We start from the raw sequence: 23,184 nt of genomic DNA on the forward strand, positions 1-23,184 counted from the left end.
TTCTAACTGAATACCCTTGATTTATTTATCTTGCCTGATTGCCCTAGCTAGAACTTCCAACACTATGTTGAATAGGAGTGGTGAGAGAGGGCATCCCTGTCTTGTGCCAGTTTTCAAAGGGAATGCTTCCAGTTTTTGCCCATTCAGTATGATATTGGCTGTTGGTTTGTCATAAATAGCTCTTATTATTTTGAGATACATTCCATCAATACCGAATTTATTGAGCGTTTTTAGCATGAAGGGCTGTTGAATTTTGTCAAAGGCCTTTTCTGCATCTCTTGAGATAATCATGTGGTTTTTGTCTTTGGTTCTGTTTACATGCTAGATTACATTTATTGATTTGTGTATGTTGAACCAGCCTTGCATCCCAGGGATGAAGCCCACTGGATCATGGTGGATAAGGTTTTTGATGTGCTGCTGGATCCGCTTTGCCAGTATTTTATTGAAGATTTTTGCATCGATGTTCATCAGGGATATTGGTCTAAAATTCTCTTTTTTTGTTGTGTCTCTGCCAGGCTTTGGTATCAGGATGATGTTGGCCTCATAAAATGAGTTAGGGAGGATTCCCTCTTTTTCTATTGATTGGAATAGTTTCAGAAGGAATGGTACCAACTCCTCCTTGTATGTCTGGTAGAATTCGGCTGTGAATCGGCATGTTTTTGCAATGGCTGGTACCGGTTGTTCCTTTCCATGTTTAGTGCTTCCTTCAGGGTCTCTTGTAAGGCAGGCCTAGTGGTGACAAAATCTCTAAGCATTTGCTTATCTGTAAAGTATTTTATTTCTCCTTCACTTATGAAACTTAGTTTGGCTGGATATCAAATTCTGGGTTTAAAATTCTTTTCTTTAAGAATGTTGAATATTGCCCCCACTCCCTTCTGGCTTGTAGAGTTTCTGCCAAGAGATCTGCTGTTAGTGTGATGGGCTCCCCTTTGTGGGTAACCCAACCTTTCTCTCTGGCTGCCCTTAAGATTTTTTCCTTCATTTCAACTTTGGTGAATCTGACAATTATGTGTCTTGGAGTTGCTCTTCTCAAGGAGTATCTTTGTGGCACTCTTTGTATTTCCTGTATTTGAATGTTGGCCTGCCTTACTAGGTTGGGGAAGTTCTCCTGGATGATATCCTGAAGAGTGTTTTCCATCTTGATTCCATTTTCTCCCTCACTTTCAGGCACACCAATCAGACACAGATTTGGTGTTTTCACATTATCCCTTATTTCTTGGAGGCTTTGTTCATTTCTTTTTCCTCTTTTTTCTCTAGACTTCTCTTCTTGCTTCGTTTCATTCATTTCATATTCAATCATTGATACTCTTTCTTCCAGTTGATCGAGTAGGTTACTGAAGCTTCTGCATTTGTCACGTATTTCTAGTGTCATGGTTTTTATCTCTGTCAGTTCATTTATGGCCTTCTGCATTGATTATTCTAGTTATCCATTCTTCCATTCTTTTTTCAAGATTTTTAGTTTCTTTGCACTGGGTACGTAGTTCCTCCTTTAGCTCCGGGAAGTTTGTCTGACTGAAACCTTCTTCTCTCAACTTGTCAAAGTCATTCTCCATCCAACTTTGATCTGTTGCTGGCAATGAGCTGTGTTCCTTTGGAGGGGGAGATGCACTTTGATGTTTTGAATTTCCAGCTTTTCTGCCCTGCTTTTTCACCATCTTTGTGGTTTTATCTGCCGTTGGTTTTTGATGATGGTGATGAACTGATGGGGTTTTGGTGTGGGTGTCCTTTCTGTTTGTTAGTTTTCCTTCTAACAGTCAGGACCCTCAGCTGTAGGTCTGTTGGAGATTGCTTGAGGTCCACTCCAGACCCCGTTTTCCTGGGTATCAGCAGCAGAGGCTGCAGAAGATAGAATATTGCTGAACAGTGCATGTTGCTGTCTGATTCTTGCTCTGGAAGCTTCATCCCAGTGGTGTACCCGCAGTGTGAGGTGTGAGGTGTCGGTGTGCACCTAGTGGGGATGTCTCCCAGTTAGGCTACTCAGAGGTCAGGTACCCACTTGAGCAGGCAGTCTGTCCATTCTCAGATCTCAACCTCTGTGCTGGGAGATCCACTGCTCTCTTCAAAGCTGTCAGACAGGGTCATTTACATCTGCAGAGGTTTCTGTTGCTTTTTGTTTAGCTATGCCCTGTCCCCAGAGGTGGTGTCTTCAGAGACAGGCAGACCCCCTTGAGCTGCAGTGGGCTCCACCCAGTTCGAACTTCCTGGTGGCTTTGTTTACCTACTTAAGCCTCAGCAATGGCAGGTGCCTCTCCCCCAGTCTTGCTGCTGCCTTGCAGTTAGATCTCAGACTGCTGTGCTAGCAATGACGGAGGCTCCGTGGGCATGGGACCCTCCCATCCAGGAGTGGGATATAATCTCCTGGTGTGCCATTTGCTAAGACCCTTGGTAAAGCACAGAATTAGGGTGGGAGTTACCCGATTTTTCAGGTGTTGTGTGTCTCAGTTTCCCTTGGCTAGCAAAAGGGATTCCCTTCCCCCTTGTACTTCCCAGGTGAGATGATGGCTCGCCCTGCTTCAACTCTTGCTGGTTGGGCTGCACCAGCTGACCAGCACTGATTATCTGGCACTCCCCAGTGAGATGAACCCGGTACCTCAGTTGAAAGTGCAGAAATCACCCATCCTCTGTGATGCTTGCACTGTGAGCTGGAGGCTGGATCTGCTCCTATTCGGCCATCTTGCTCCTGACTTGACACTGATTTTCAATAAGACAATCTTTAAAGAGATCATTTTCCATTTTAGAAATATGAGATTTTTTTGGGGAAAAGATAGAGAAACTTCTAATCATTTTAACCAAGGGTTTTAGGACACTTTATTTTTATGAATATATCAAAGTAAATTCCTTCTTTTATTTTGCAAATGACTGGAAAAAAATTTCAGGGTCTTACTAAGGTCTAGTTTAAGTGAGTCTCAATTTTTCTTCTGTTTTGTTTGTTGTTGCAACTTTCCTCACACACAGACACACACACACACACACACACACAAAAGATAGATATAAAAAAATCTAGACATAACAGATGCAACTTACAATTTTTTGGTAAGAAATCATAAAGTTTTAGAAAAAATCATTTATGAGTGCCAATAAAAATTATACTCAAGAAAACAGTAGGAAAAGTGATATATTAAAAGACTTTTAAAGACCTTTCACAAGAAGTTGAACCTATGGGCAAATGCACAGTATACACTATCTATTTGCTCATTTTGTCCTGTAACATTGAACATAAACTCTGAAAAAAGAAACAAGTGTGGCTCAGGGTCACTCATGTAATCTGTTTTAAGGCAGAAACAGGTGTGTTGAAAGGTTTATAGGTAAAACAAACACCACTTAGACTTCGATAAAGTAGTATTTATTATTTTCCTATAATTGCAAATTTGCCAAATGTAACTCACTATTTTTTCTTTAATATTTTAAAACATATTTTGAAAAATTATTATATTTTCACAATCAATTCAGTACACATTCTTGAAAAACTTGTCTGAACCTAGTTTTCTCATCTGAAAAATGGAAGCAATATATACTCTTTCAGTCTGTTGTGTTAAATGAGAAACCGTATATAATACACTAACCACGGCTTCTGGCTAGATGCATACCTCCTCATCTCTTGAGTAAAGATATGACTGTTGGCCAGTCACGTGGGCTCATGCCTGTAATATCAACATTTTGGGAAGCTGAGGTGGGCGGGTCACTTGAGTAAGGAGATCAAGACCAGCTTGGCCAACATGGCAAAACCCCGTCTCTACTGAAAATAATAAAATTAGCCATAGTGGTGGTGCATGCCTGTAGTCCCAGCTACTTGGGAGGCTGAGGCAGAAGAATCACTTGAATGGGTCGGGGAGATTACAGTGAGCCGAGATAGTGTCACTGTCACTGCACTCTAGCCTTGGCAACAGAGTGAGACTCCATCTCAAAAAAAAAAAAAAAAAAAAGCAAACAAACAAACAAAAAAAACATGTAACTGTTATTCTCAGTACTTTGGGCCAGCACAGTACTGATACTCTCCTAAAATCTAACTCAAAGAAAAAAAATCACAAAGCATTGGAATTGGAGCAGAAAATAATATATTCTTGTTTGAAGTCTTGCCATATTCAGTCTGTGTGTGCTGTTAGCTGAAAGCTGGATGACACAAAATGCTGTCTTAATTTTAATGTTGTTTCTAATTTAGTTCTAGGTCATAAAATTTATAGGAAAGTCTAATTCTTAAACTTTAGCATCAGGTTTGTTATGCTTAGGTATTATGATCAGATATCTTATGTGTGCTCTATGACCTCAAGCAAAATTAAATAAATCTGTACATTGCAGTGAAGACCCCCATCAAACCAATGAAACGTATATGTATTTTTTGCAGCACTCTTTTAGGTGCTTAGAAACATGTAACCCATGTTGAAGTTCAGAGGATAGTTGGCAATGCAAAATATAACTATATGATGTGTTAATAAGAATGCAGAGGAATAGTTAAAGTGATGCATAATAAAGTAAGGAAATAGGTTGTTTGGTTTCAATGGAAGGGGATAGTACACATGCTGAAATGACCTGGGAAAGCTTAATGATAAAGGAAGGTCTTGAGATGGATGAGGGAGATTTGTAAGGAAGAGAAAGGAGAGAAATTGATTCCCAAAGAAGAAAAAGCATGACAAAAGCCCAAAGGAATTAATGAAACGAGTGACAGGGAATAGATCAGTTAATCGGTGAGGCTAGAGAAGCACATTTATGGAATACTAGTGAAAAATACAATGACAGGGTAGAATGTATCCAATAACAGAAGAATCCATTTTCTATCAAGACTTTCCTATTAGATTTGATATATTAATACCAGCAACGTCGTCTCTGAATATAAACATATCTCTACTTATGCAAGGTAATTATATGTTATCACTGGGAAATTCTATGAAGTAATTATCAGTCCCTTTATTAATATTACTACAGAATTAATTTATTCAGTTTTAGTGTATACTACGTTTATAGTTTGCTTCCCTACTCCCCCAGCCTCCAGGTTTGTAATTTAAATGAAACTAAATTCCATCATAGTTCACTCACTAGCACATAGGACTACCAACCTTTGAATGGCTTTAGATTTCCATGAACCTGTATTTGTCAAAGTTCACTCCAGGCTTCAACTGGCATATGTCAAAATTACTGATTTGTATGACAACCTGCTTCCTGCTTACTATTTTTATACCATGGGTAGGGAAAAATAGAATTATCTCTTGATTTAGCTGTCAGTCAAATGACAACTGAAGCATGCTATAAAATGAAATAAAGCCCCACATTCTAGCAGGAACTAATGATTTTGTGATACTGCTATCTTGGTAGAAGAAATAAAGTGTTCTCCTATCTTATGATGAATATCACTATAATACATTAAAATATAGAATTGCATCCAGTAAAATATCCTGAAGTGTACCAAAATATGCCCCTCCAAAATATGTCACTTTGGTATAATAACTTTTTGGGCAGAAAGCAATTAGCTCTCTGACTTTCCCCTTTCTAAAAGCAATAATTAAATTTCAGTATTGTAAAGGTGTCTCCCTCTAGCGTACTTGTGAGAAAACTACTCCATAGACAACTCTTAATAGCTGATTACTTATCTGCATAAGAAACCTTATTAAACAATCCTTATTTAGAATACAGTTCCTCCCCCTGCTTTCCCATAACTTACCTCCTGCACCAAGCAGCCCTAAACTTGTTTTCTTTGGCTAGTCTAAGATACACACCCCAAATTCTAATTGCCTCTTTGCATTACATTTCTTTGTGAATTTCCATGTGTATGTACATCATTAATTTTTTTTTTTCTTGTTAACTTATCTGTGGTCAGTTTAATTTGTAGGGTCCCAGACACTGAACCAGGAGGGAAGAGAAAAAGTGTTTCTTCTTTCCTGTGGCTTAGGCAACCATGAATGGACAGGCAGGTATCCCACTTGCTCCAGAGGCTGTAGCTGAACTGAGATCTGACAAAGCTGATGTAGAAATTTTTGCTGGATCAGATCCTGGAGTTTTGCCTGCAAAAATACAAATACAGGGTCTGTTTTTTCTTTTCCAAATTGAGATTTGCAGGAGAAAAACAATTATAAGAATTAGTTCTTTGGAATGGGATTTTGGTGAATTTTCTCTTGAATATTCATTGCTTATTGACCCTTTCACTCCCAGGGACAGCCATTGTTTTCCTGTTTGTCTCATTCTGTGTCTTGAGTGCTTAGCTTGGCTTTCCTCCTGGTTGCAGGGTACATGATGTTGGGCTTGCTGTACAGACAGTCAATCATCAGACTGGATGCCCTGAGAATTTGTAGATGGTCAGATAGAGATGCAGGTTGCACCCTCTTGCCACTGGTGTTCTACCAACCCTCTCAGAGGGTTTGTCTAAATTTTTATTTCTTTTGGCTACTGTTGGGAGAAACTCCATATCTTAAGGATTTCATTTTTGCACTCTTTGTGGATGCCTCTTATGTTCCTGGCTATCTACATAATTCAATGTGTTTTTCCCTCTCTTATTAAGCTTTTATTTATTTGATTCATATATCCCCACCATTAAACCAAAGAAGGTAGAGAAAAAGTAACTTATCCTCCCTTACAACTATTTCAATGAAAAATAAGCCTGTAAGTTTCTTTTATTTATGTTTTTATTTGTTAATATTTTTTTAAATAAACTTCTTTTTTCTTTTTTTTTTTTTTAAATAGGGAAAGCTGGTCTTGAACTTCTGGGCTCATGCAATCCTCCTGCTTCAGCCTCCCTAAGTGTTGGGATTACACTCGGCCAAATTTTTAAAAATTTTGTTTCAGAGAGAAAAACATTACTTAGTATAAACATTTTTCTGCATTTTCTTCTAAAATATTGAATCAAAAACTTAATTTGTATCCTTTTATCACAAACAGCTTAAAAATGAAGAAATAAAACGAGAAAATAATACATTACCAGAACTTTTTCTGAGAAAGGGAATGTTTTGTGTAAAATCAAACTGCATTTTGCAGGGGATTAATTTAAGAGAGACCACATAGAAATGTTTTGAATGTATGGTCTTACAGATTTTCATATATATGTATGAATACATGTGTATACATATATATATATAAATACATGTATATATATGAATACATATATGTATGTATACGTGTATATATATATACACACACATACATCATCATCTATACACACACACACATCTATACACACACACAAACATACAGAACCTTTAAGTGTATCCTGGGTTTAAGTAATTGAAAAGGTAAACAAAGGGCAAGCGGTTTCCAAATATTACAGTTTAACCAATGCACTACCATGTGGCAGTCTCTTATTTGAGGCATCACCTGGAGTCCTTTGTCTCATGACCTTGAAAATTAAGAAGTGTGGACACCAAAGTGAGGTAGAAATGAAAGTTTTTTAATAAGCAAAAGAAGAAAGCTCTCCACTGTGGAAAGGGGGCTTAAAAGAAGGTTGTCATCTTTACAGTTGAATGCAAACCCTTTTATCAAAAACCTGATAAGGGCTAGGCATCTCATTTGCATACAGTACAAATTTCTGGTAGCTTCACCTTGTCCTAATTTACATGTGACCCATAGCTTTAGTTACTCCATATTGCTTTGTTCCCTTTACTGCTCATGTGTCAAGGTGTATTAGTCCGTTTTCATGCTGCTCATAAAGACATACCTGAAACTGGACAATTTACAAAAGAAATGTTTACTGGACTTACAGTTCCATGTGGCTGGGAAGGCTTCATAATCACGACAGAGGTGAAACGTACATCTCACATGTTGGCAGACAAGAGAAGAGAACTTGTGTGGGGAACCTCCTGTTTTTAAATACATCAGATTGCATGAGACTTATTCATTAGCACAGGAAAGACCTGCCCCCATGATTTGATTACCTCCCATAAGGTCCCTCACACAACACCTGGAAATTCAAAATGAGACTTGGATGGGGACACAGCCAAACCCTATCGTACTGCCCCAGCCCCTCCCAAATCTCATGTCCTCACATTTCAAAATCAATCGTGACTTCCCAGCAGTCCTCTAAAGTCTTCACTCATTTCAGCATTAACTCAAAAGTTCACAGTCCAAAGTCTTAACTGAGACAGGGTAAGCCTATGACCCTGTAAAATCCAAAGGAAGTTAGTTACCTCGTAGATACAATGGGGGTACAGGCATTGAGTAAATACAGCTGTTTCAAATGGGAGAAACTGGCCAGAACAAAGGGACTACAGTCCCCATTCAAGGACGAATTCCAGTAAGGCAGTCAAATCATAAATCTCCAAAATGATCTCCTTTGAATCTATGTCTCACATTCAGGTCACACTGATGCAAGTGGTGGGTTCCCATGGCCTTGGGCAGCTCTGCCTCTGTGGCTTCACTGAATATAGCCCCATCCTGGCTGGTTTCTCTGGCTGGTGTTGAGTGTCTGCAGCTCTTACAGGTGCACGGACAAGCTGTCAAGGAATCTAGCATTCTGGGATCTGGAGGAGGGGGGCCCGCTTCTCACAGCTCCACTAGGTGGTGCCCCAGTAGGGACCCCGTGTGGATGCTCTGACCCATATTTCCCTTCTGCATGAACCTAGCAGAGTTTCTTCATGAAGGCCCTGCCACTGTAGCAAACTCTTGCCTGGACGTCTGGGTGTTTCTATACATCCTGTGAAATCTAGGGGTAGGTTCCCAAACCTCAATTCTTGACTTCTGTGTACCCCCAGCTCAACATTACATGGAAAATATCAAGGCTTGGGGATCCCACCCTCTGAAGCAATAGCCTGAGCTATTCCTTAGCCCATTTTATCCATGGCTGAAGTGGCTGGAATGCAGGGCACCAAGTTACTAGGCTGCACATAGCACAGGGATTCTATGCCCAGCCCAAGAAATCACTTTTTCCTCCTAGGCCTCTGGGCCTGTGAGAGGAGAGGCTGCTGTGAAGACCCCTGACATGCCCTGGGGACATTTTCCCCATTGTCTTTGAGATTAACATTTGGCTCCTGGTTACGTATGCAAATTTCTGCAGCTGACTTGAATATCTTCTCAGAAAAAGAGATTTGTTCTTTCAATCGTATCAGGCTGCAAATTTTCCAAACTGTTATGCTCTGTTTCCCATTTTAAAATTGAATGCCTTTAACAGCACCTAAGTTACCTCTTGAATGCTTTGCTGCTTAGAAACTTCTTCTGCCAGATACACTAAATCATCTCTCTCAAGTTCAAAGATTCACAAATCTCTAGGGTAGGGACAAAATGCTACTAGCCTCTTTGCTAAAACATAACAAGAGTCACTTTTGCTCCAGTTCCCAACAAGTTCCTCATCTTCATCTGAGACCACCTCAGCCTGGATTTTATATCATTATTAGCATTTTACTCAAAGCCATTAACAAGTCTCTAGGGAGTTCCAAACTTTCCCACACTTTCTTATATTCTTCTGAGACCTCCAAACAGTTCCAACCTCTGTCTCTTACACAGTTCCAAAGTCACTTCCATATTTTCGTGTATAATTTTAGCATCACTCCACTCCTGGTACCCATTTATGGTATTAGTCCATTTTCATGCTACTGAAAAAGACATACACAAGACTGAGAAATTTACAAAAGAAAGAGGAATATTGGATTTATAGTGTCACATGGCTGGGAAGGCCTCACAATTATGGCAGAAGGTAAAAGGCATGTCTCACATGGCAGCCGACAGGAGAAAAGAGGTTGTGCAGAGAACTTCCCCTTTTTAAAACCATCAGATCTTGTGAGACTTATTAACTACCCTGAGAAAAGAACAGCATGGGAAAGACGTGCCACCATGGTTCAATTATCACCCACTGTTTCCCTCCCAAACATGTTGAAATTAAAGATGGGATTAGGGTGGGGACACAGCCAAACCATATCATGGGGGATGGAACCTTTTATTGTGAGTATGTCTGCACAAGTCACCTGTGTAGATTTTCTTATCTGTGCGGCTGTGGGCATGTCTTAGTCAAACCTCACTATGCAAGTTTACATTTATGTGACTATAGTTGGATTTTTTAGGCTATTGTTTTGTTTGAAAGAATTCAGCTGAGGACCCACCCTAACTGCCTGCCTGACTGGTTTGTTTCTTTCTCCTCTCTCATTTTTCCCTGCAGGAGTGGAGACCCTAACTGCTGTTAAGGAGGTAGGTGATAATTCTTCTTGCTATGTCCTGCTGGAAAGGGGCATTGTGTGGGGAACAGCAGCTAGGGTTCCTCCTGTGACCTTTCTAAGGATCCTTGGAAGAAATGTGTTTCCATGCATGGTTTCATTTGCATCATCATTTGTAGCTTGATAGACTTTAGGCAAGAAAAAAATGAGTTATTAGAGGACATGTATAAAAATGAAACAAGGGGATAAATAATGATAGCTCAAAAATCTCAATGCTTCAGCCATACCCAGATAAATGTTTGCTATATTTATACCTCCTAAGATTTGGGTGCAAGGGACTTGGCTTTGGTTAACTTCCTTGTTTTATTTTCCCAATCAAAGAAACCTCTTGGTTGTGGGTACCCTGTATACTCTCATAATCTGGTGAGATTTGCAGAATCATTGCCCGAAACTAGAATATTGATCCAGATTTTTATACTACTTATCCCTTTTTTATATTGAGTTTCAGCCAAAGATTGCTCATTTGTTTACAGGAATAAGCAGGGTTAGTCTAAAATGTAGGTGATATAGTTTGGCTTTGCCCCACCCAAGTCACTTCTTAAAATGTAGCTCCCATAATTCCCATGAGTTGTGGGAGGGATCTAGGGAAGATAATTGAATCATGGGAGGTGGTTTTCCCCATACTGTTCTCATGGTAGTGAATAAGTCTCAGGAGATCTGATGGTATTATAACAGGAAATCCCTTTCATTTGGTTTTCATCCTCTTTCTTGTCTGCTTCCATGTTTTTGCCTTCCATCATGAGTGTGAAGCCTTCCTAACCATGTGAAATTGTGAGTCCATTAGACCTCCTTTTTTAAATAAATTACCCAGTGTCAGGTGTGTCTTTGTTAGGATCATGAGAACAGACTAACAGAGTAGGCAAAACTTAAAAACAACTAATGAGATTAGAATTTAATGACAAGTGTATGATAAGTTTTGAATCAAATTTTTCTTTCTCCTGGCCTCAGTTTTGTTCAAAACAAATCACGATAATTGCTTTGTTAAAAATAAACTATTACTGAGTTGTTTGCAAAATAAACTTAGGCTTATACTTGACTTGATTATTTGCATAAAGTGAAGCAAAAATAGTTATTTTTGCATAGTCTTTTAAAATTATCTTTCATGAAACTCTGTTCCACATGGAATCTCAGATAGGACTTTTTAAAAGCCAAGCCCAGCCATGAGTTTGTACCCTCAAATACCTACAAATTGAGTGAATTCCTCTCTTCTTAAGGTCACAAGAATGTGTGGTTCCTGGGCCTGTTAGGTAGTGACATTGTTTACTCACCACATACTAGAAACACTGTACACAGATTGTGTAGACAAGGTAGGAGGCCTCATTTCCCAATAGGCTTTTATTGGCTCTGTAAGTGAAGCTTGATTCCTCAAAGAGAAGCATACCCTTCCAGTCACAGCCTTGGTAAAACAACCAGTTTCTCCAATTGTGTCATGTTACAAAAGAAAATGGATTCTTACTGCACTGGTGCAAATAACTATATTGTCATAAGTTAAGAATATTCCCAAATAGTTTCCAAATTCTAGAGTAACCCAGCAGAGAGAAACAAATGCCCTCAAATTTTGTTCACAGGAGTATGTATACCTTACTCAATTGTTAAGAGCTGTAGACAGCTTAAAAGTTTCTTTAATTCTAAAGAACAAAACAAAGAATAGCAATGTTTTAAGCAAAAAGTAAAAAATATTATTTCTGACATCTATTAGTTTAGTTCATGAGATTAACTCCTATTTGATATTCACAGTTAAGCTCTTCATGACTCTTTTATGTTTTCTTTTATTCCCATGTCATGATTTCCAAAGTTATCAGAAACCTGCATTTTTGAGCATGTTTTTAAAGTCCTACAGTTGATTGTAAAACATCTTTTGAAGAGGATTAAAACAAGACAACAATTTTCTGTAGATGACAAAGTGTTCAGGTTAGTTACAGTCAAGAACATGATTGGCAAAGATATTTGGTTATTTCTGTGGTTTGCAGCAACTTATATTATAATCCTTATTATGATTCACAGCATATACTCAAGGTTTAGGATTTTTAAAATCCCATACAATTTTGGAAGATATATTAAAACTATCACTAAAATATAACATAATTTTTGCAATCCCACTTACCTAAACATGTCAAAAAATTCTGTTTACCTCTCTTCTGGATGCTTCAGGACCCTCTGTAGCATACAAAAGCTAGGTTTCAGGAGAGACAATTTTGAATATGAAGTTTGATTTTGGAAAGCCTGTCAAATGTTAGAGGTTTAAAACACTTGATATTATGAAATACAATTCCAGATTACACGTAAGTTATTTATTTTGCCAAAATGATGACTCAGAAATTTTAAAACTAGGCAATAACCTTTACTCATTAAGAGAGAAGACTTCACTTTCCAAACAGTTTGTCTCCTATCTAACCTTTTCTCTCCTTGGCAGTCTACCAACAAGGCAAACAAAATATTTCACTATCTTCTCTATTACATGAAAATCTGTACAAGGGAGAGAAGCCAAATTTTACCCTTACATTGGTTTCAAAATAATCCTTTTTCCATAGACAAGGTTTACATTTTTATACCTTTTGATAATCTTTTACCAAAAACACATTTTACTGTTCTTACACATCTTGCATGTAAATTTCTTTTTAGTTCTCTTATTTACATGTTTTAATGGTAACTCTTAGCAATTTTCAACTTTACTGTGAAACCTGGTTAGTTGTTTTAATTATGTACTAGATGCAGATAAAGTCTGACTTTTCTCAGCATTGTTAGGGGCATAGTTAATTTCTTATGTCTCCAGGCCTTACCAAGCTGTAAAGCAGGCAGTGTACAACTTGAAACATTTAGCAAACCTGGTATCTAACTTACATGATTTATACCTCCTATTTACATTTTGATGACATTTGCATTTTACCAACTTAATCTTTAAAACAATTTTTATTTCTTAAAGATTAAAAGTCACATAAACTAAACACATTATAGTTTTAACTTTCCTCTATAATATTTGATTTAAGTGCTTATTTTTATTTAAGGCAATCAATTAGAGCTCTTCTTACAGTCATCACACACAACACATATCGCTACACAGAAAAACAGAAGAAGATACAGCATTTATAAGATTTTTTTCTTGTCCTGTTTCCTAAGTGAATTATTGGCTTCCCAGTGGAGCCCTTTAAGAGCAGGGATAGAAAACCGTGAAGTTTCTAGGGCCTAATAAACGTGTATAGCTGTAAGACAAAACAGATTTTGAGTGGGATCTATCAGCCTGTAAATTCTGAGTTCCATGTGGAAAATAGAGGTTTCTCCCAAAATGGAATCCATCATGCCTTTTCTATTTTTCCCAAAAAGTTTCAGGCCACCAGAAGTTATCCTGGGTACATTTAGAGTGGAAAGACCAGAGTGGGGAAAAGTAATTCAGTCAACAGAAAAGTTCTTTTCAAGAGAAACGTGATTCACGAAGAGAAAAACATAAAGGCCTTTTAAATATACCTATAACTTGAATATACACTTTTAATCAAGCTGAGCACTCTTGAAGAAAATCCTTTGAAATATTCTGTTACCTGAGATTAGCCAAACCAAGCAGTTAATATTTCTGGATTTTGAACTTTACAAAAGGTGACATCACAGGTGAAACCCACAACTCTCAATTAGGTTATAAGTTAACCGTGAGTATACAAGATATTTTATAAGTGGTGGTAAGCAGCTTTTTCCAAATCTAGAATCTTTAAAGGTAATTCAGAGAAAGGAAGTTTTAAGAAAGGAAGTTAGAGTTGTTCAACAGCCATAAAATGTTGCTTTTAAATTCAAGTATAGAAAAAAAAACTTTAAATTGTGATATTTTTTATACATTTTATTTTAATATCTTATAAGGGAAATGTTTTTGAAAGATTAAAAAATTAAAATTTTTAAGAGTATTGTGAAATAATCTAATCACATGTGGAAATTGTGTTGCTATTTCCCCAAGCATTGTTTGTACATTTAATTGAAAATGAGTTGAATGAAACTCATAAGTAGTATAAAAATGTTTAATATTCAATTTTCTGCTGCAATAATGTTACATAACAATCTTAAATTCTTGGTAACTTTAAACAATTTTTTTTACTCCCAAATCCCCAGGTTATTTAAGGGCAGTTCTGCTTCATATTGCAGTTTGTCTGGGCTTTACTCCAGGCTGTGTGTTGGAGTTAGATCTAATCTATTGCATCCCTGCACGTCCCAGTTAGAAAGGCTAACAAATTGTCTTTGGCGAGTTCGATTGTATTTGTCATTCAAAAGTCAAAGCATTTATCCTAACACCGAATACCGAGTGCTCTTTTTCTTTTTTCTTTTTTTTTTTTTTTTTTTTTTTTTTTTAGATTGCGTTTCACTCTTGTTGCCCAGGCTGGAGTGCAATGGTGCGATCCTAGCTCACCGCAAAGTCCGCTTCCCAGGTTCAAGGGATTCTCCTGCATCAGCCTCCTGAATAGCTGGGATTACAGGCTTGCACAACCACGCCCAGCTAATTTGTATTTTGGGTAGAGACGGGGTTTCTTCGTGTTGATAAGGCTGGTCTTGAAGTCCCGACCTCAGTTGATCCGCCCACCTCGGCCTCCCAAAGTGCTGGGATTACAGGCCTGAGCCACTCTGCCCAGCCTAACCGATTGCTTCTATTGTTCTGTAGTCTTTTCCAAAACTGTTTTTGTATGGACTGATTTTCACTTTCTCTGACACATACATGTCCCTCATGTCCCTTTATATCTCCAGGGTCTTCTATTTTCATGCAATCTTAATTTGTCATCATATCCTGGACTCACGAGTAATTAATTTGTTATTCTTCCTGAAAGTGCAGCCTTGTTGAATAGAATGTGTTCTTTAAACAGAAGCTTCGTTTCTTCAGTTAGGTATTAACTTCCAGATTTAAGTGAAAACGAGTCCCAAGTTTTATGTTTCATTGTGTGTCTAAGACTGACATCGTTTATTATTGTGGCACTTACAGCTTGCTTTCAATGTCTCCAAATTCTCTATCTGAAAAGCTGGGTACCATATCTCATGTGTGAACATATTCCTTAGAATCATGCAGTACCAGCTCTTTTCCTTCTGTATGTTATGGCTTCCGAGGTGCCTGTTACACAGCCAGGTGAAATTACCTTTTAATCAGTATAGGAACCAGTCTCTTTCCTGCTGATGCTAATGCTTTTTGTAAAAAGGCCATGGTGTATTGAAGCTCTTCTTTCACGACAAAACCACTGATGGAACTCAGCTACCTACTGATGGGTGGAAGCTCTTGGTATGCCAAAGTCTTGTTTTGTTTGCGAAGAATCTCTTTCCTTCAACAGTGATGTGCTACGTTAGTTCTCAAATCATTGCTGCCTTTTAATCCAAATTTACCACAAACATTTTCAGTTTACTTGCATACTTTCCTTTCCTGGCCTTAACTATCAATCTGTGGACTTGTCAAACAACAACAACAGCAACAAAAAGACTGAGGTCTAGAAGCAGTATTTAGATCTCAGAATCATTTGTTGTCCTTTATCCTTTCATAAAGTTCTTTGCCTTTCTTTCTCTATGAGTTTTTTCTCCTCATGATTTCCCAATCTCTTGAGAAAAAGAAAGTTCTTGCCTCTTGCAGTCTTTCTCATTAGTTGAATTACACCATCAGTACAGCTTCTGATCATGTCGAGAATTCCACCATGAAGAAATAAAACATTTCCAATTACATGTATTAAGTTTCTTGGATTCTTATGGGCATTGAACGTAGTTCTAAGATACAACCTCATGATCTTGTCTTATTCTCAGAACAAGAAATATATTACTATATACATTACAGTGTGTGTGTATATATATACACACTACAGTTTATATACTATATATGTGTGTGTGTATATATATATATACATATATATATTACAGTAAACCCTGTAGGCAAGCAGGAACACCTCAGAATTCTCAGTGAATCCATCGTTAGCTGTCAGTAATTACAACACTATTAGAATTAGTTCAATAATCAAACATTGTTAGGGTGAATTCACCCCAAAAATTTATATGTTGAAATTCTAATACCTGCGGTCATAGTATTAGGAACTTGGGAGTGGAACTCTTTTTAGTGCTATTATGAATAAGATGCTTGACTAATCCAGCAAATAAGGACAGAGCCACAGGTACCCTCTTTGAACTAGGAAGTTAGCGTTCACCAGACACAAAATCTGCTTGATTTTGAATTTAGTCTTCCAAATTGTGGAAAATAAATTTCTGCTTTTGTAAGACACTCAGTTTATGGTATTTGGTTATAGTGGCCCAAACAGACTAAAACAGACACAGTATTTCCCTCCTTTTTGGACTCTCCTGGGTTGTTGCTTTAAACTTGCTTTAGTGCCTAACACTGCTCCAAACTCACTGTCCTCTAGCACACACATATAAATAATTCTGCTGGAACTGACATGTTTCACTCAGTCATCCAAATGTACTTATTATGTTGTCAAAATACTTAGCACTTGTCACAATGTTTACATGTTAAGATATGTTTTGAGGTATATGCCTTAACGCAGTACTGTGATTATTATTATTATTTAGTAGCATAACTTACCATACCTAAAATCAAGGTTTTTTCACAACGACACTGCCTTATTTGGGACTGAATGTGTGAAAGGATGAAGATCTTACATCTAGTCCAAATTGATTCCTCTGATAGTCTAGCAATAAAATCAAAGCCACAGAATTATCTACTCTATATTTACTGTCCTGTTGTAGCTGATATTCTGTGATTGGACATATTTCTAATATCTATTAACCTTAGAACAAAATGTCATATTGAAATTGAAGAGGAATATTGGAACTTTGCTAAGAAAGATTGCTTTTTAGACACAGTGAGATCTAAAATGGAGCCTTTGTTCCTGGACCTATAGTTTACAAAAATTGGGTGTTACTATAGGAATTCCGTACAATTCTATCTTAGACACTTGTGTTCCATCAATATCAGTCCTCTCTGTGTTTTAAATTGACTAGGATTTCTTTTTTCATCTTTGTGTTTGACAAGTATTATTTTCTGAAAATTTGCTATTCATGTTCCAACAGAGAATAGTTTTTCTTTCTTTTAACTCATTGGAAAGAATATTTAGAGTTTTTAGTGATAAATGACATGCTATAAATGAAAAGAAAACACTGACATTGTAATTGAGATATACTAACTAATTAGGAGAATATTAATTAAAAGACACTGTTTAAATATTTCTATCACAAATTGACAGCAGTACAATGCACACCACCAGCAAGGTATAATAGTAGATATGAGAGGTAAAAAGATAAATTAGGTATTGCAGTTTCTCCAGAAAACTTATCATTTAGTGGAAATGGCCAATAATTTCTTATGCCTTAGGATAATTTTACATTTGATTCTCTTGTTAATACAAAATATATAAAAATAGTAACCCAAAGTATATATTTTTTGAAATACCCACATAATCTAACGCAGTATTTTTCACTGTCTCCTTGAAGTGAATTAAATTCCTTATCATTGACAATCACATTTAACTCCATAGATGATTCTTGTTTAAAATAGTTAAAAGCAAACGAAAAGATCAGTTTTGGTTTTCCTTTTCTTACCCCCTTTTTTTACCCTTATATTTGCCTGGGTCATTCATGTAGTTTTAGAATCCAAAACAATAATTAAAAATGTAGGCATTTGCTTTTCAAAAGGTTTTCGCATCTTTCAAAAGTTAATATAGAGTTTTACAAATCTTTTAGCTAATTCACACACACAAAAAAAGCAAACATATGTAATTGAAGCAATTTTTTTTTGGTAGACTTCTTCAAACCACGGAAATTTCAGTTATGGCATGGTAGGTCTTTTGAAACGTTTCTTTATGTTTGAAGATGCAGAGCAAAAGTATTTCTACTCCAACTCACCTTTAATAAAAACAGAAAGTAACAAAAAGAGCAAAATCTATACAAAAAGAACCCCTTCATCTATGTCAAAACTATGATATTTCCAGCCCAAATAAATTATAAGAACCACTATGGAAATACTAATACAGTGAAATCTGGACAGATAGATAAAGAAAATAACCAACAAATTTTGTCCATGGCACAAACTTCTTAGAAATTTTGATGTCTTTACCCTTAAAGACCTAATCAAATATTTAGTACTTTGAACAGTGAGCTACTGGGATATTGTGGGTTTTGAAGCTATACATAAATCTAATTTTAGAAGTCAGGAAGTGTTGTACGCAATAGCAAAGAATATGTTTGATGATCAGCTTGGCAATTGTTGAACAAACTTCATTCAGCAGTGTAAGGAAGTAATTAAACAGTTGACCTGCAATCTATTCACACTCTTTGTTGGCAAATGGCCCAGGAATAAGAGTAGAAGGAAGATGGACTGGTTTAACTTCTTTGTCAGCTGAACTTCTGGTGAAAGAGACTACTGATATGTTCTAGGATGAAGAGCCCTTATCTCTATAATACCCTTTGCAGGTTGTTCCTGGCTGAAACAATTTCACAGATTCTTTCTTCTTGATCAATTTTTCTGTTGATTCTTCATTTTATATTCTTTATTTCATTTATTTTATTCTTTAGCTCCAGAATTTTAGTTTGGGTTCTATGTTTTTCCATCTCTCTATTGAACTTTTCATTTTGTTTGTGTTTTTTTTTTTTTTTCATTTTAGTTGAATTGCTTATTTATTCTCTTGTACCTCATAACTCTCCTTTAAAACAATTATTTGACATGAAAAATTATACAAAATACAAAAAATCTATAAATTTCATGACAAAGAATTCAAAATAATTGTTTTAAAGAATTTCTGAATTTGCAGCAAAAGTTTACTAAAGAGCAACATGAAAGCACATGAAAGTATGAAACTCATTGATTAAGGTAAATATATAAAAATTACAGAACACTCAAATAGTGTAATAGTGGTGTTTAGATCTCTTTCACTGCTAGTATGACAGTTAAAATACAAAAGTAATAATAATTATAGCTACAATAATTTGTTAATAAATATACAATATTAAAAATAAATAATGTGACCTCAAATATATAAAATATGGTGGACTGAGTAAAAAAGTATAGAGTTTTGAATATAATAAAAGTTATCAGTTTAAAATAGGTTTCTGCAACTACAAGATATTGTATATAAGCTCCATGCTAATCAAAAAGTGAAAACCTATAGTGGATACCCAAAGATAAAGAGAAATCAAAGCAGGACATTACAGAAAATCATAAAATCTCAAAGAAAGGCAGCAAGGGAGAAATAAAGTAACAAGTAATATGTTAAAAAGCTAAAACACAATGAACAAAATGACAATTGTATGTTCTTACCTATCAATAATTACCTTGAAGATAAATTCAATCTATTCTATAGTCAAAAGTCAGAATGGCTGAATGGATTACAAAGGAAGACCCAACAATATGCTGCCTACAAGAGACTCATTTCAGCTTCAAGGACATATATGGTGTGAATGTAGGAGATGAGAAAATTTGATATTCCATGCAAATTAAAACAAACAAACAAAAAAAACATGGATAGCTATCTTTATATCAGACAAAATATACTTTAAGATAATGCTGTAAGAAGAGATAAAGATGGTCATTATATAATGATAAAGGGATGAGTTGATTAAAGGAATGAAACAGTTATAAATAAATACACACTTAACATTGGAGCATCTGAAAATATAAAGCAAACAATAATATCTGGAGGGAGAGATATGCAGCAATCAATAATATTAGGGATATAGGTAACCCTATTGATACTGTTGCAATTATCAATACTCCACTTACAACAATGGATAGATCATTTAGACAGATAATCTGTAAGGAAAAAAAAATTAGACCTGATCTACACTTTAGACCAAATGGACCTAACAGATGTATGTGCACATTTCATCCATAACAGGAAAACAGGTGTTCTTCTCAAGCTAACAGGAAACATCCTCCAAAGTAGAGCATACTTTAAGTCAAAAAATGTCTTAATACATTTAAGAAGATTGAAATTGTATCAAGTCAATAACAGGAGGAAAACTGGAAAATTCAAAAATAAGTGAACATAGCACAATTCTTAACAACTAGTGGTTTAAAGAGGAAATGAAAAGGAAAATAAAAATAATCTTGATACAAAAGTGAAAACACAATACACCAAAACTTGTGGGAAGCATTAAGACAGTGCTAAGAAGAAAATTTATAATGACAAACATGTACATTCAAAAAAAGAAAGACCTCAAATAAACAATGTATCATTAAACCTCAAGGAACCAGTGAAAAAGAAGAGTGAATCAAGCCCAAAGTTAATATAAGACAGAAAATAAGAAAGATCAAGGCAAAATAAACAGAGAGTAGAAAAATAATAGAAATTGAAAGATATTCTGTGTTCAATATTCTGTATTCAATGGGATAAATCAATATTGTCAAAATGCTATTATAGAAAACAGTCTACAGATTCAATGTAATCCTTATCAAAAGTTCAACGGCATTTTTCACAGAAGCAGAAATAAATCCTTAAAATTTGTATGAAATTACAAAAGACCTTAATTGCCTAAAGTGATCTTGAGCGAGAAGAGCAAAGCAGGAGTTACCACAGTTCTTACTTTCAAGTTATATTTCAAAACTACAGTAATTATACATTTATATACACATATATATGCTACATATGTGTGTATATATACACATATATAAATAGATATATATAAATATATGATGCTGGCATGAAAACAGTCACATAGAAGAATGGAACAAAATATAAACCCTAGAAATAAACCTACACCACTACGGTCAAAGAATCTTCAATAACATGCCCAAACACCTAATGGAGACAGGATAAACAGCATTGCAAAAACTGGAGGCCCACATGCAAAAGAATGACATTGGACTGTTATGCTACGCACAGGAATAAACTGAAAATTGAAAAGGAATTTAAACATAGCATCTGAAACCAAAGAATCCCTAGGAGAAAACAGGGGAAATCATACATGGCATTGACCTTGGCATGATTTTTTGGATATGAATCCCAATGTATAGGCAACAAACAAAAATAAACACATGAGACTACATCAAACTAAAAGGTTGCTGCACAGTAAAACAAAAATAAAATAAAAAGGTCACCCATGGAATGGTAGAAAATACTTGCAAACCATGTATCTGATAATGGGTTAATATTTAAAATATATGAGAAACTCATAATCAGAAATCAAATAACCTGATTAAAACATGAGCAAGAGACCCGAATAGACTTGAGGTGGTTATATCCATTTAAAAGGTATCACTTAGAAATGGAAAAAGAGGTGAAGCACAGTGGCTCACACCTGTAATCCAGAACTTTTGGAAGCCAATGCAGGTGGATCAACATGAAGTTGAGAGTTTGAGACCAGCCTGACCACAACAGTGAGACCCTGTCTCTACTAAAAATACAAAAAAAATTGCTGGGCATGGCGGTGCGTGCCTGTGGTCCCAGCTACTTGGGAGGCTGAGGCAGGAGAACCATTTGAACCCAGAGGGGGAGATTGTACTGAGCTGAAATTGCATCATTGCACTCTAGCCTGGGTGATGGAGTAAGATTAAAAATATATATATATTTTACATAAGAAATTTTATTTTAATTTTGTGTAAATTATAAAATAGCACTTAATATGGTATTTATATGCAAGGATATTTGAATATCCAAAATTTAAGAAGATGTGAGCAATTTTATGAAACTTTTCAAAGCTTAAAAAAAGGTAACTACATAAAATACCATTATATGTTGTTTATGGAAACATTAGATTAAGTAATTCACAAAAACATGCATACAAATGATCATATAAATGCAGAAGAAATTGAATGTCTTGCTATCGAAGGAAAGGATGGAGGTGTAAGAGATTGATGTTGAGTGTGGGAAGCTCTGTATATATTGTATTTTTCTTTAAAAAAATATATATTTAAACTCACATTTCTTGTTTTTCAAATGTTCACTCCAATGAAAATTATTTTATTTTTCCTGTTTTTTTCTGACCTCATATATGCAGTGTACTATTGTTCACAAATATTAGTGATCCTCCCTGCAAATGAAATACTCCCATCCTGTTGAATTTGGGAATGTCCATGTGATTTGCTTTGGCTGTGAAATGTGAGCAAAAATAATGTTTTACTTTGGGGACTTCCTGATTGCTAAAGCATGTGTCAAAGTGAAGTTTTTGTGACATTACAAAGTGACTAAGAAGAGTGCCTTTGTTGATCCTAGTTGAATATGAGAAACTTGGTTATTGTAAGCTACTGAAAAATTTTAGTTGTTTTTTTTTTATTATTATTACTGCAGAGTAACCTATTCTGTCCTGATGGATACAGCCACAAATTTCCTTAAGCTCTTTGATTTTCATATTTCCATTAGGATGTAGAAAGTCAAGAGAAGAATAAGTCATAGGATCAGAGAATGCTAACAGTGAAAGAGACTATTGGAATAAATTTTTTCAAAGGTTTCCAGAATTTGGGTTCTAAGTAATCAGTTATATTTCAAAAAAAGTATTAAAATATATTTCAATATAAAAGAATAATGACATTAAACTTTGAGAAAAAACAAAACAACCCTACCACTGCTGGGCATAATGGGTCATGCTTGTAATCCCAACAACTTGGGAGGCTGAGGAGGGAGGATCACTTAAGCTCAGGAGTTGGATGCTGCAGTGAACGATGATTGCATCTCTGCACTCCAGCCTTGGTAACATAGGGAGACCCCAACAACAACAACAAAAAAGCTGTCATTAATACATTGTTCCTCTGTCTCTCTTCCCATCCTCCTTACCACTTAGTCTTAAATCTAATCTTATTAAACAAGATCTAAGGATAAGACAAGAAAAAGGATAGTTGTATCTATACTGAACATGTATTGACTTGTTTTTGGCATTGTTTTCTTAACAACATAGTATAACAACGTTTGACATAGCATTTGCGTTGCATTAGTTATTATAAGTAATCTGAGATGATGTAAAGGTTATATGCAAATACTACATTTTATATAAAGGACTCAAGCAGTTATTGCTTTAAGTATCCATGGGGGGTCCTGGAACCAATTCCTCATGGATATGGAGGGACAAGGAACCACTGTAGTTAAAAAAAAATCACTATAAAAATTAAAACCTTTTGCACCAC

At 35.9% G+C, this 23,184-nt stretch overlaps 1 long non-coding RNA gene across 4 annotated transcripts in view; it reads right to left on the minus strand.

The window, feature by feature from the left end:
* Positions 1-899: 899 nt before the first annotated feature.
* Positions 900-23,184, minus strand: part of LOC126947762 (uncharacterized) — a 44,506-nt gene continuing 22,221 nt past the window's right edge. The window contains exons 5-8 of one of the 4 annotated variants that reach the window (XR_007723196.1): positions 12,226-12,278; positions 7,965-8,078; positions 7,680-7,778; positions 900-5,993 (exon numbers count right to left, since the gene is read on the minus strand). This is a non-coding gene — a long non-coding RNA (uncharacterized LOC126947762). Of the gene's footprint in view, positions 5,994-7,679; positions 7,779-7,964; positions 12,295-23,184 lie in introns of all 4 variants that reach the window. The other 3 variants (XR_007723193.1, XR_007723192.1, XR_007723191.1) reach the window with 3 other exon arrangements.

Source organism: Macaca thibetana, chromosome 1, assembly GCF_024542745.1.
Source record: "Macaca thibetana thibetana isolate TM-01 chromosome 1, ASM2454274v1, whole genome shotgun sequence".
Lineage (NCBI taxonomy): Eukaryota > Metazoa > Chordata > Mammalia > Primates > Cercopithecidae > Macaca > Macaca thibetana.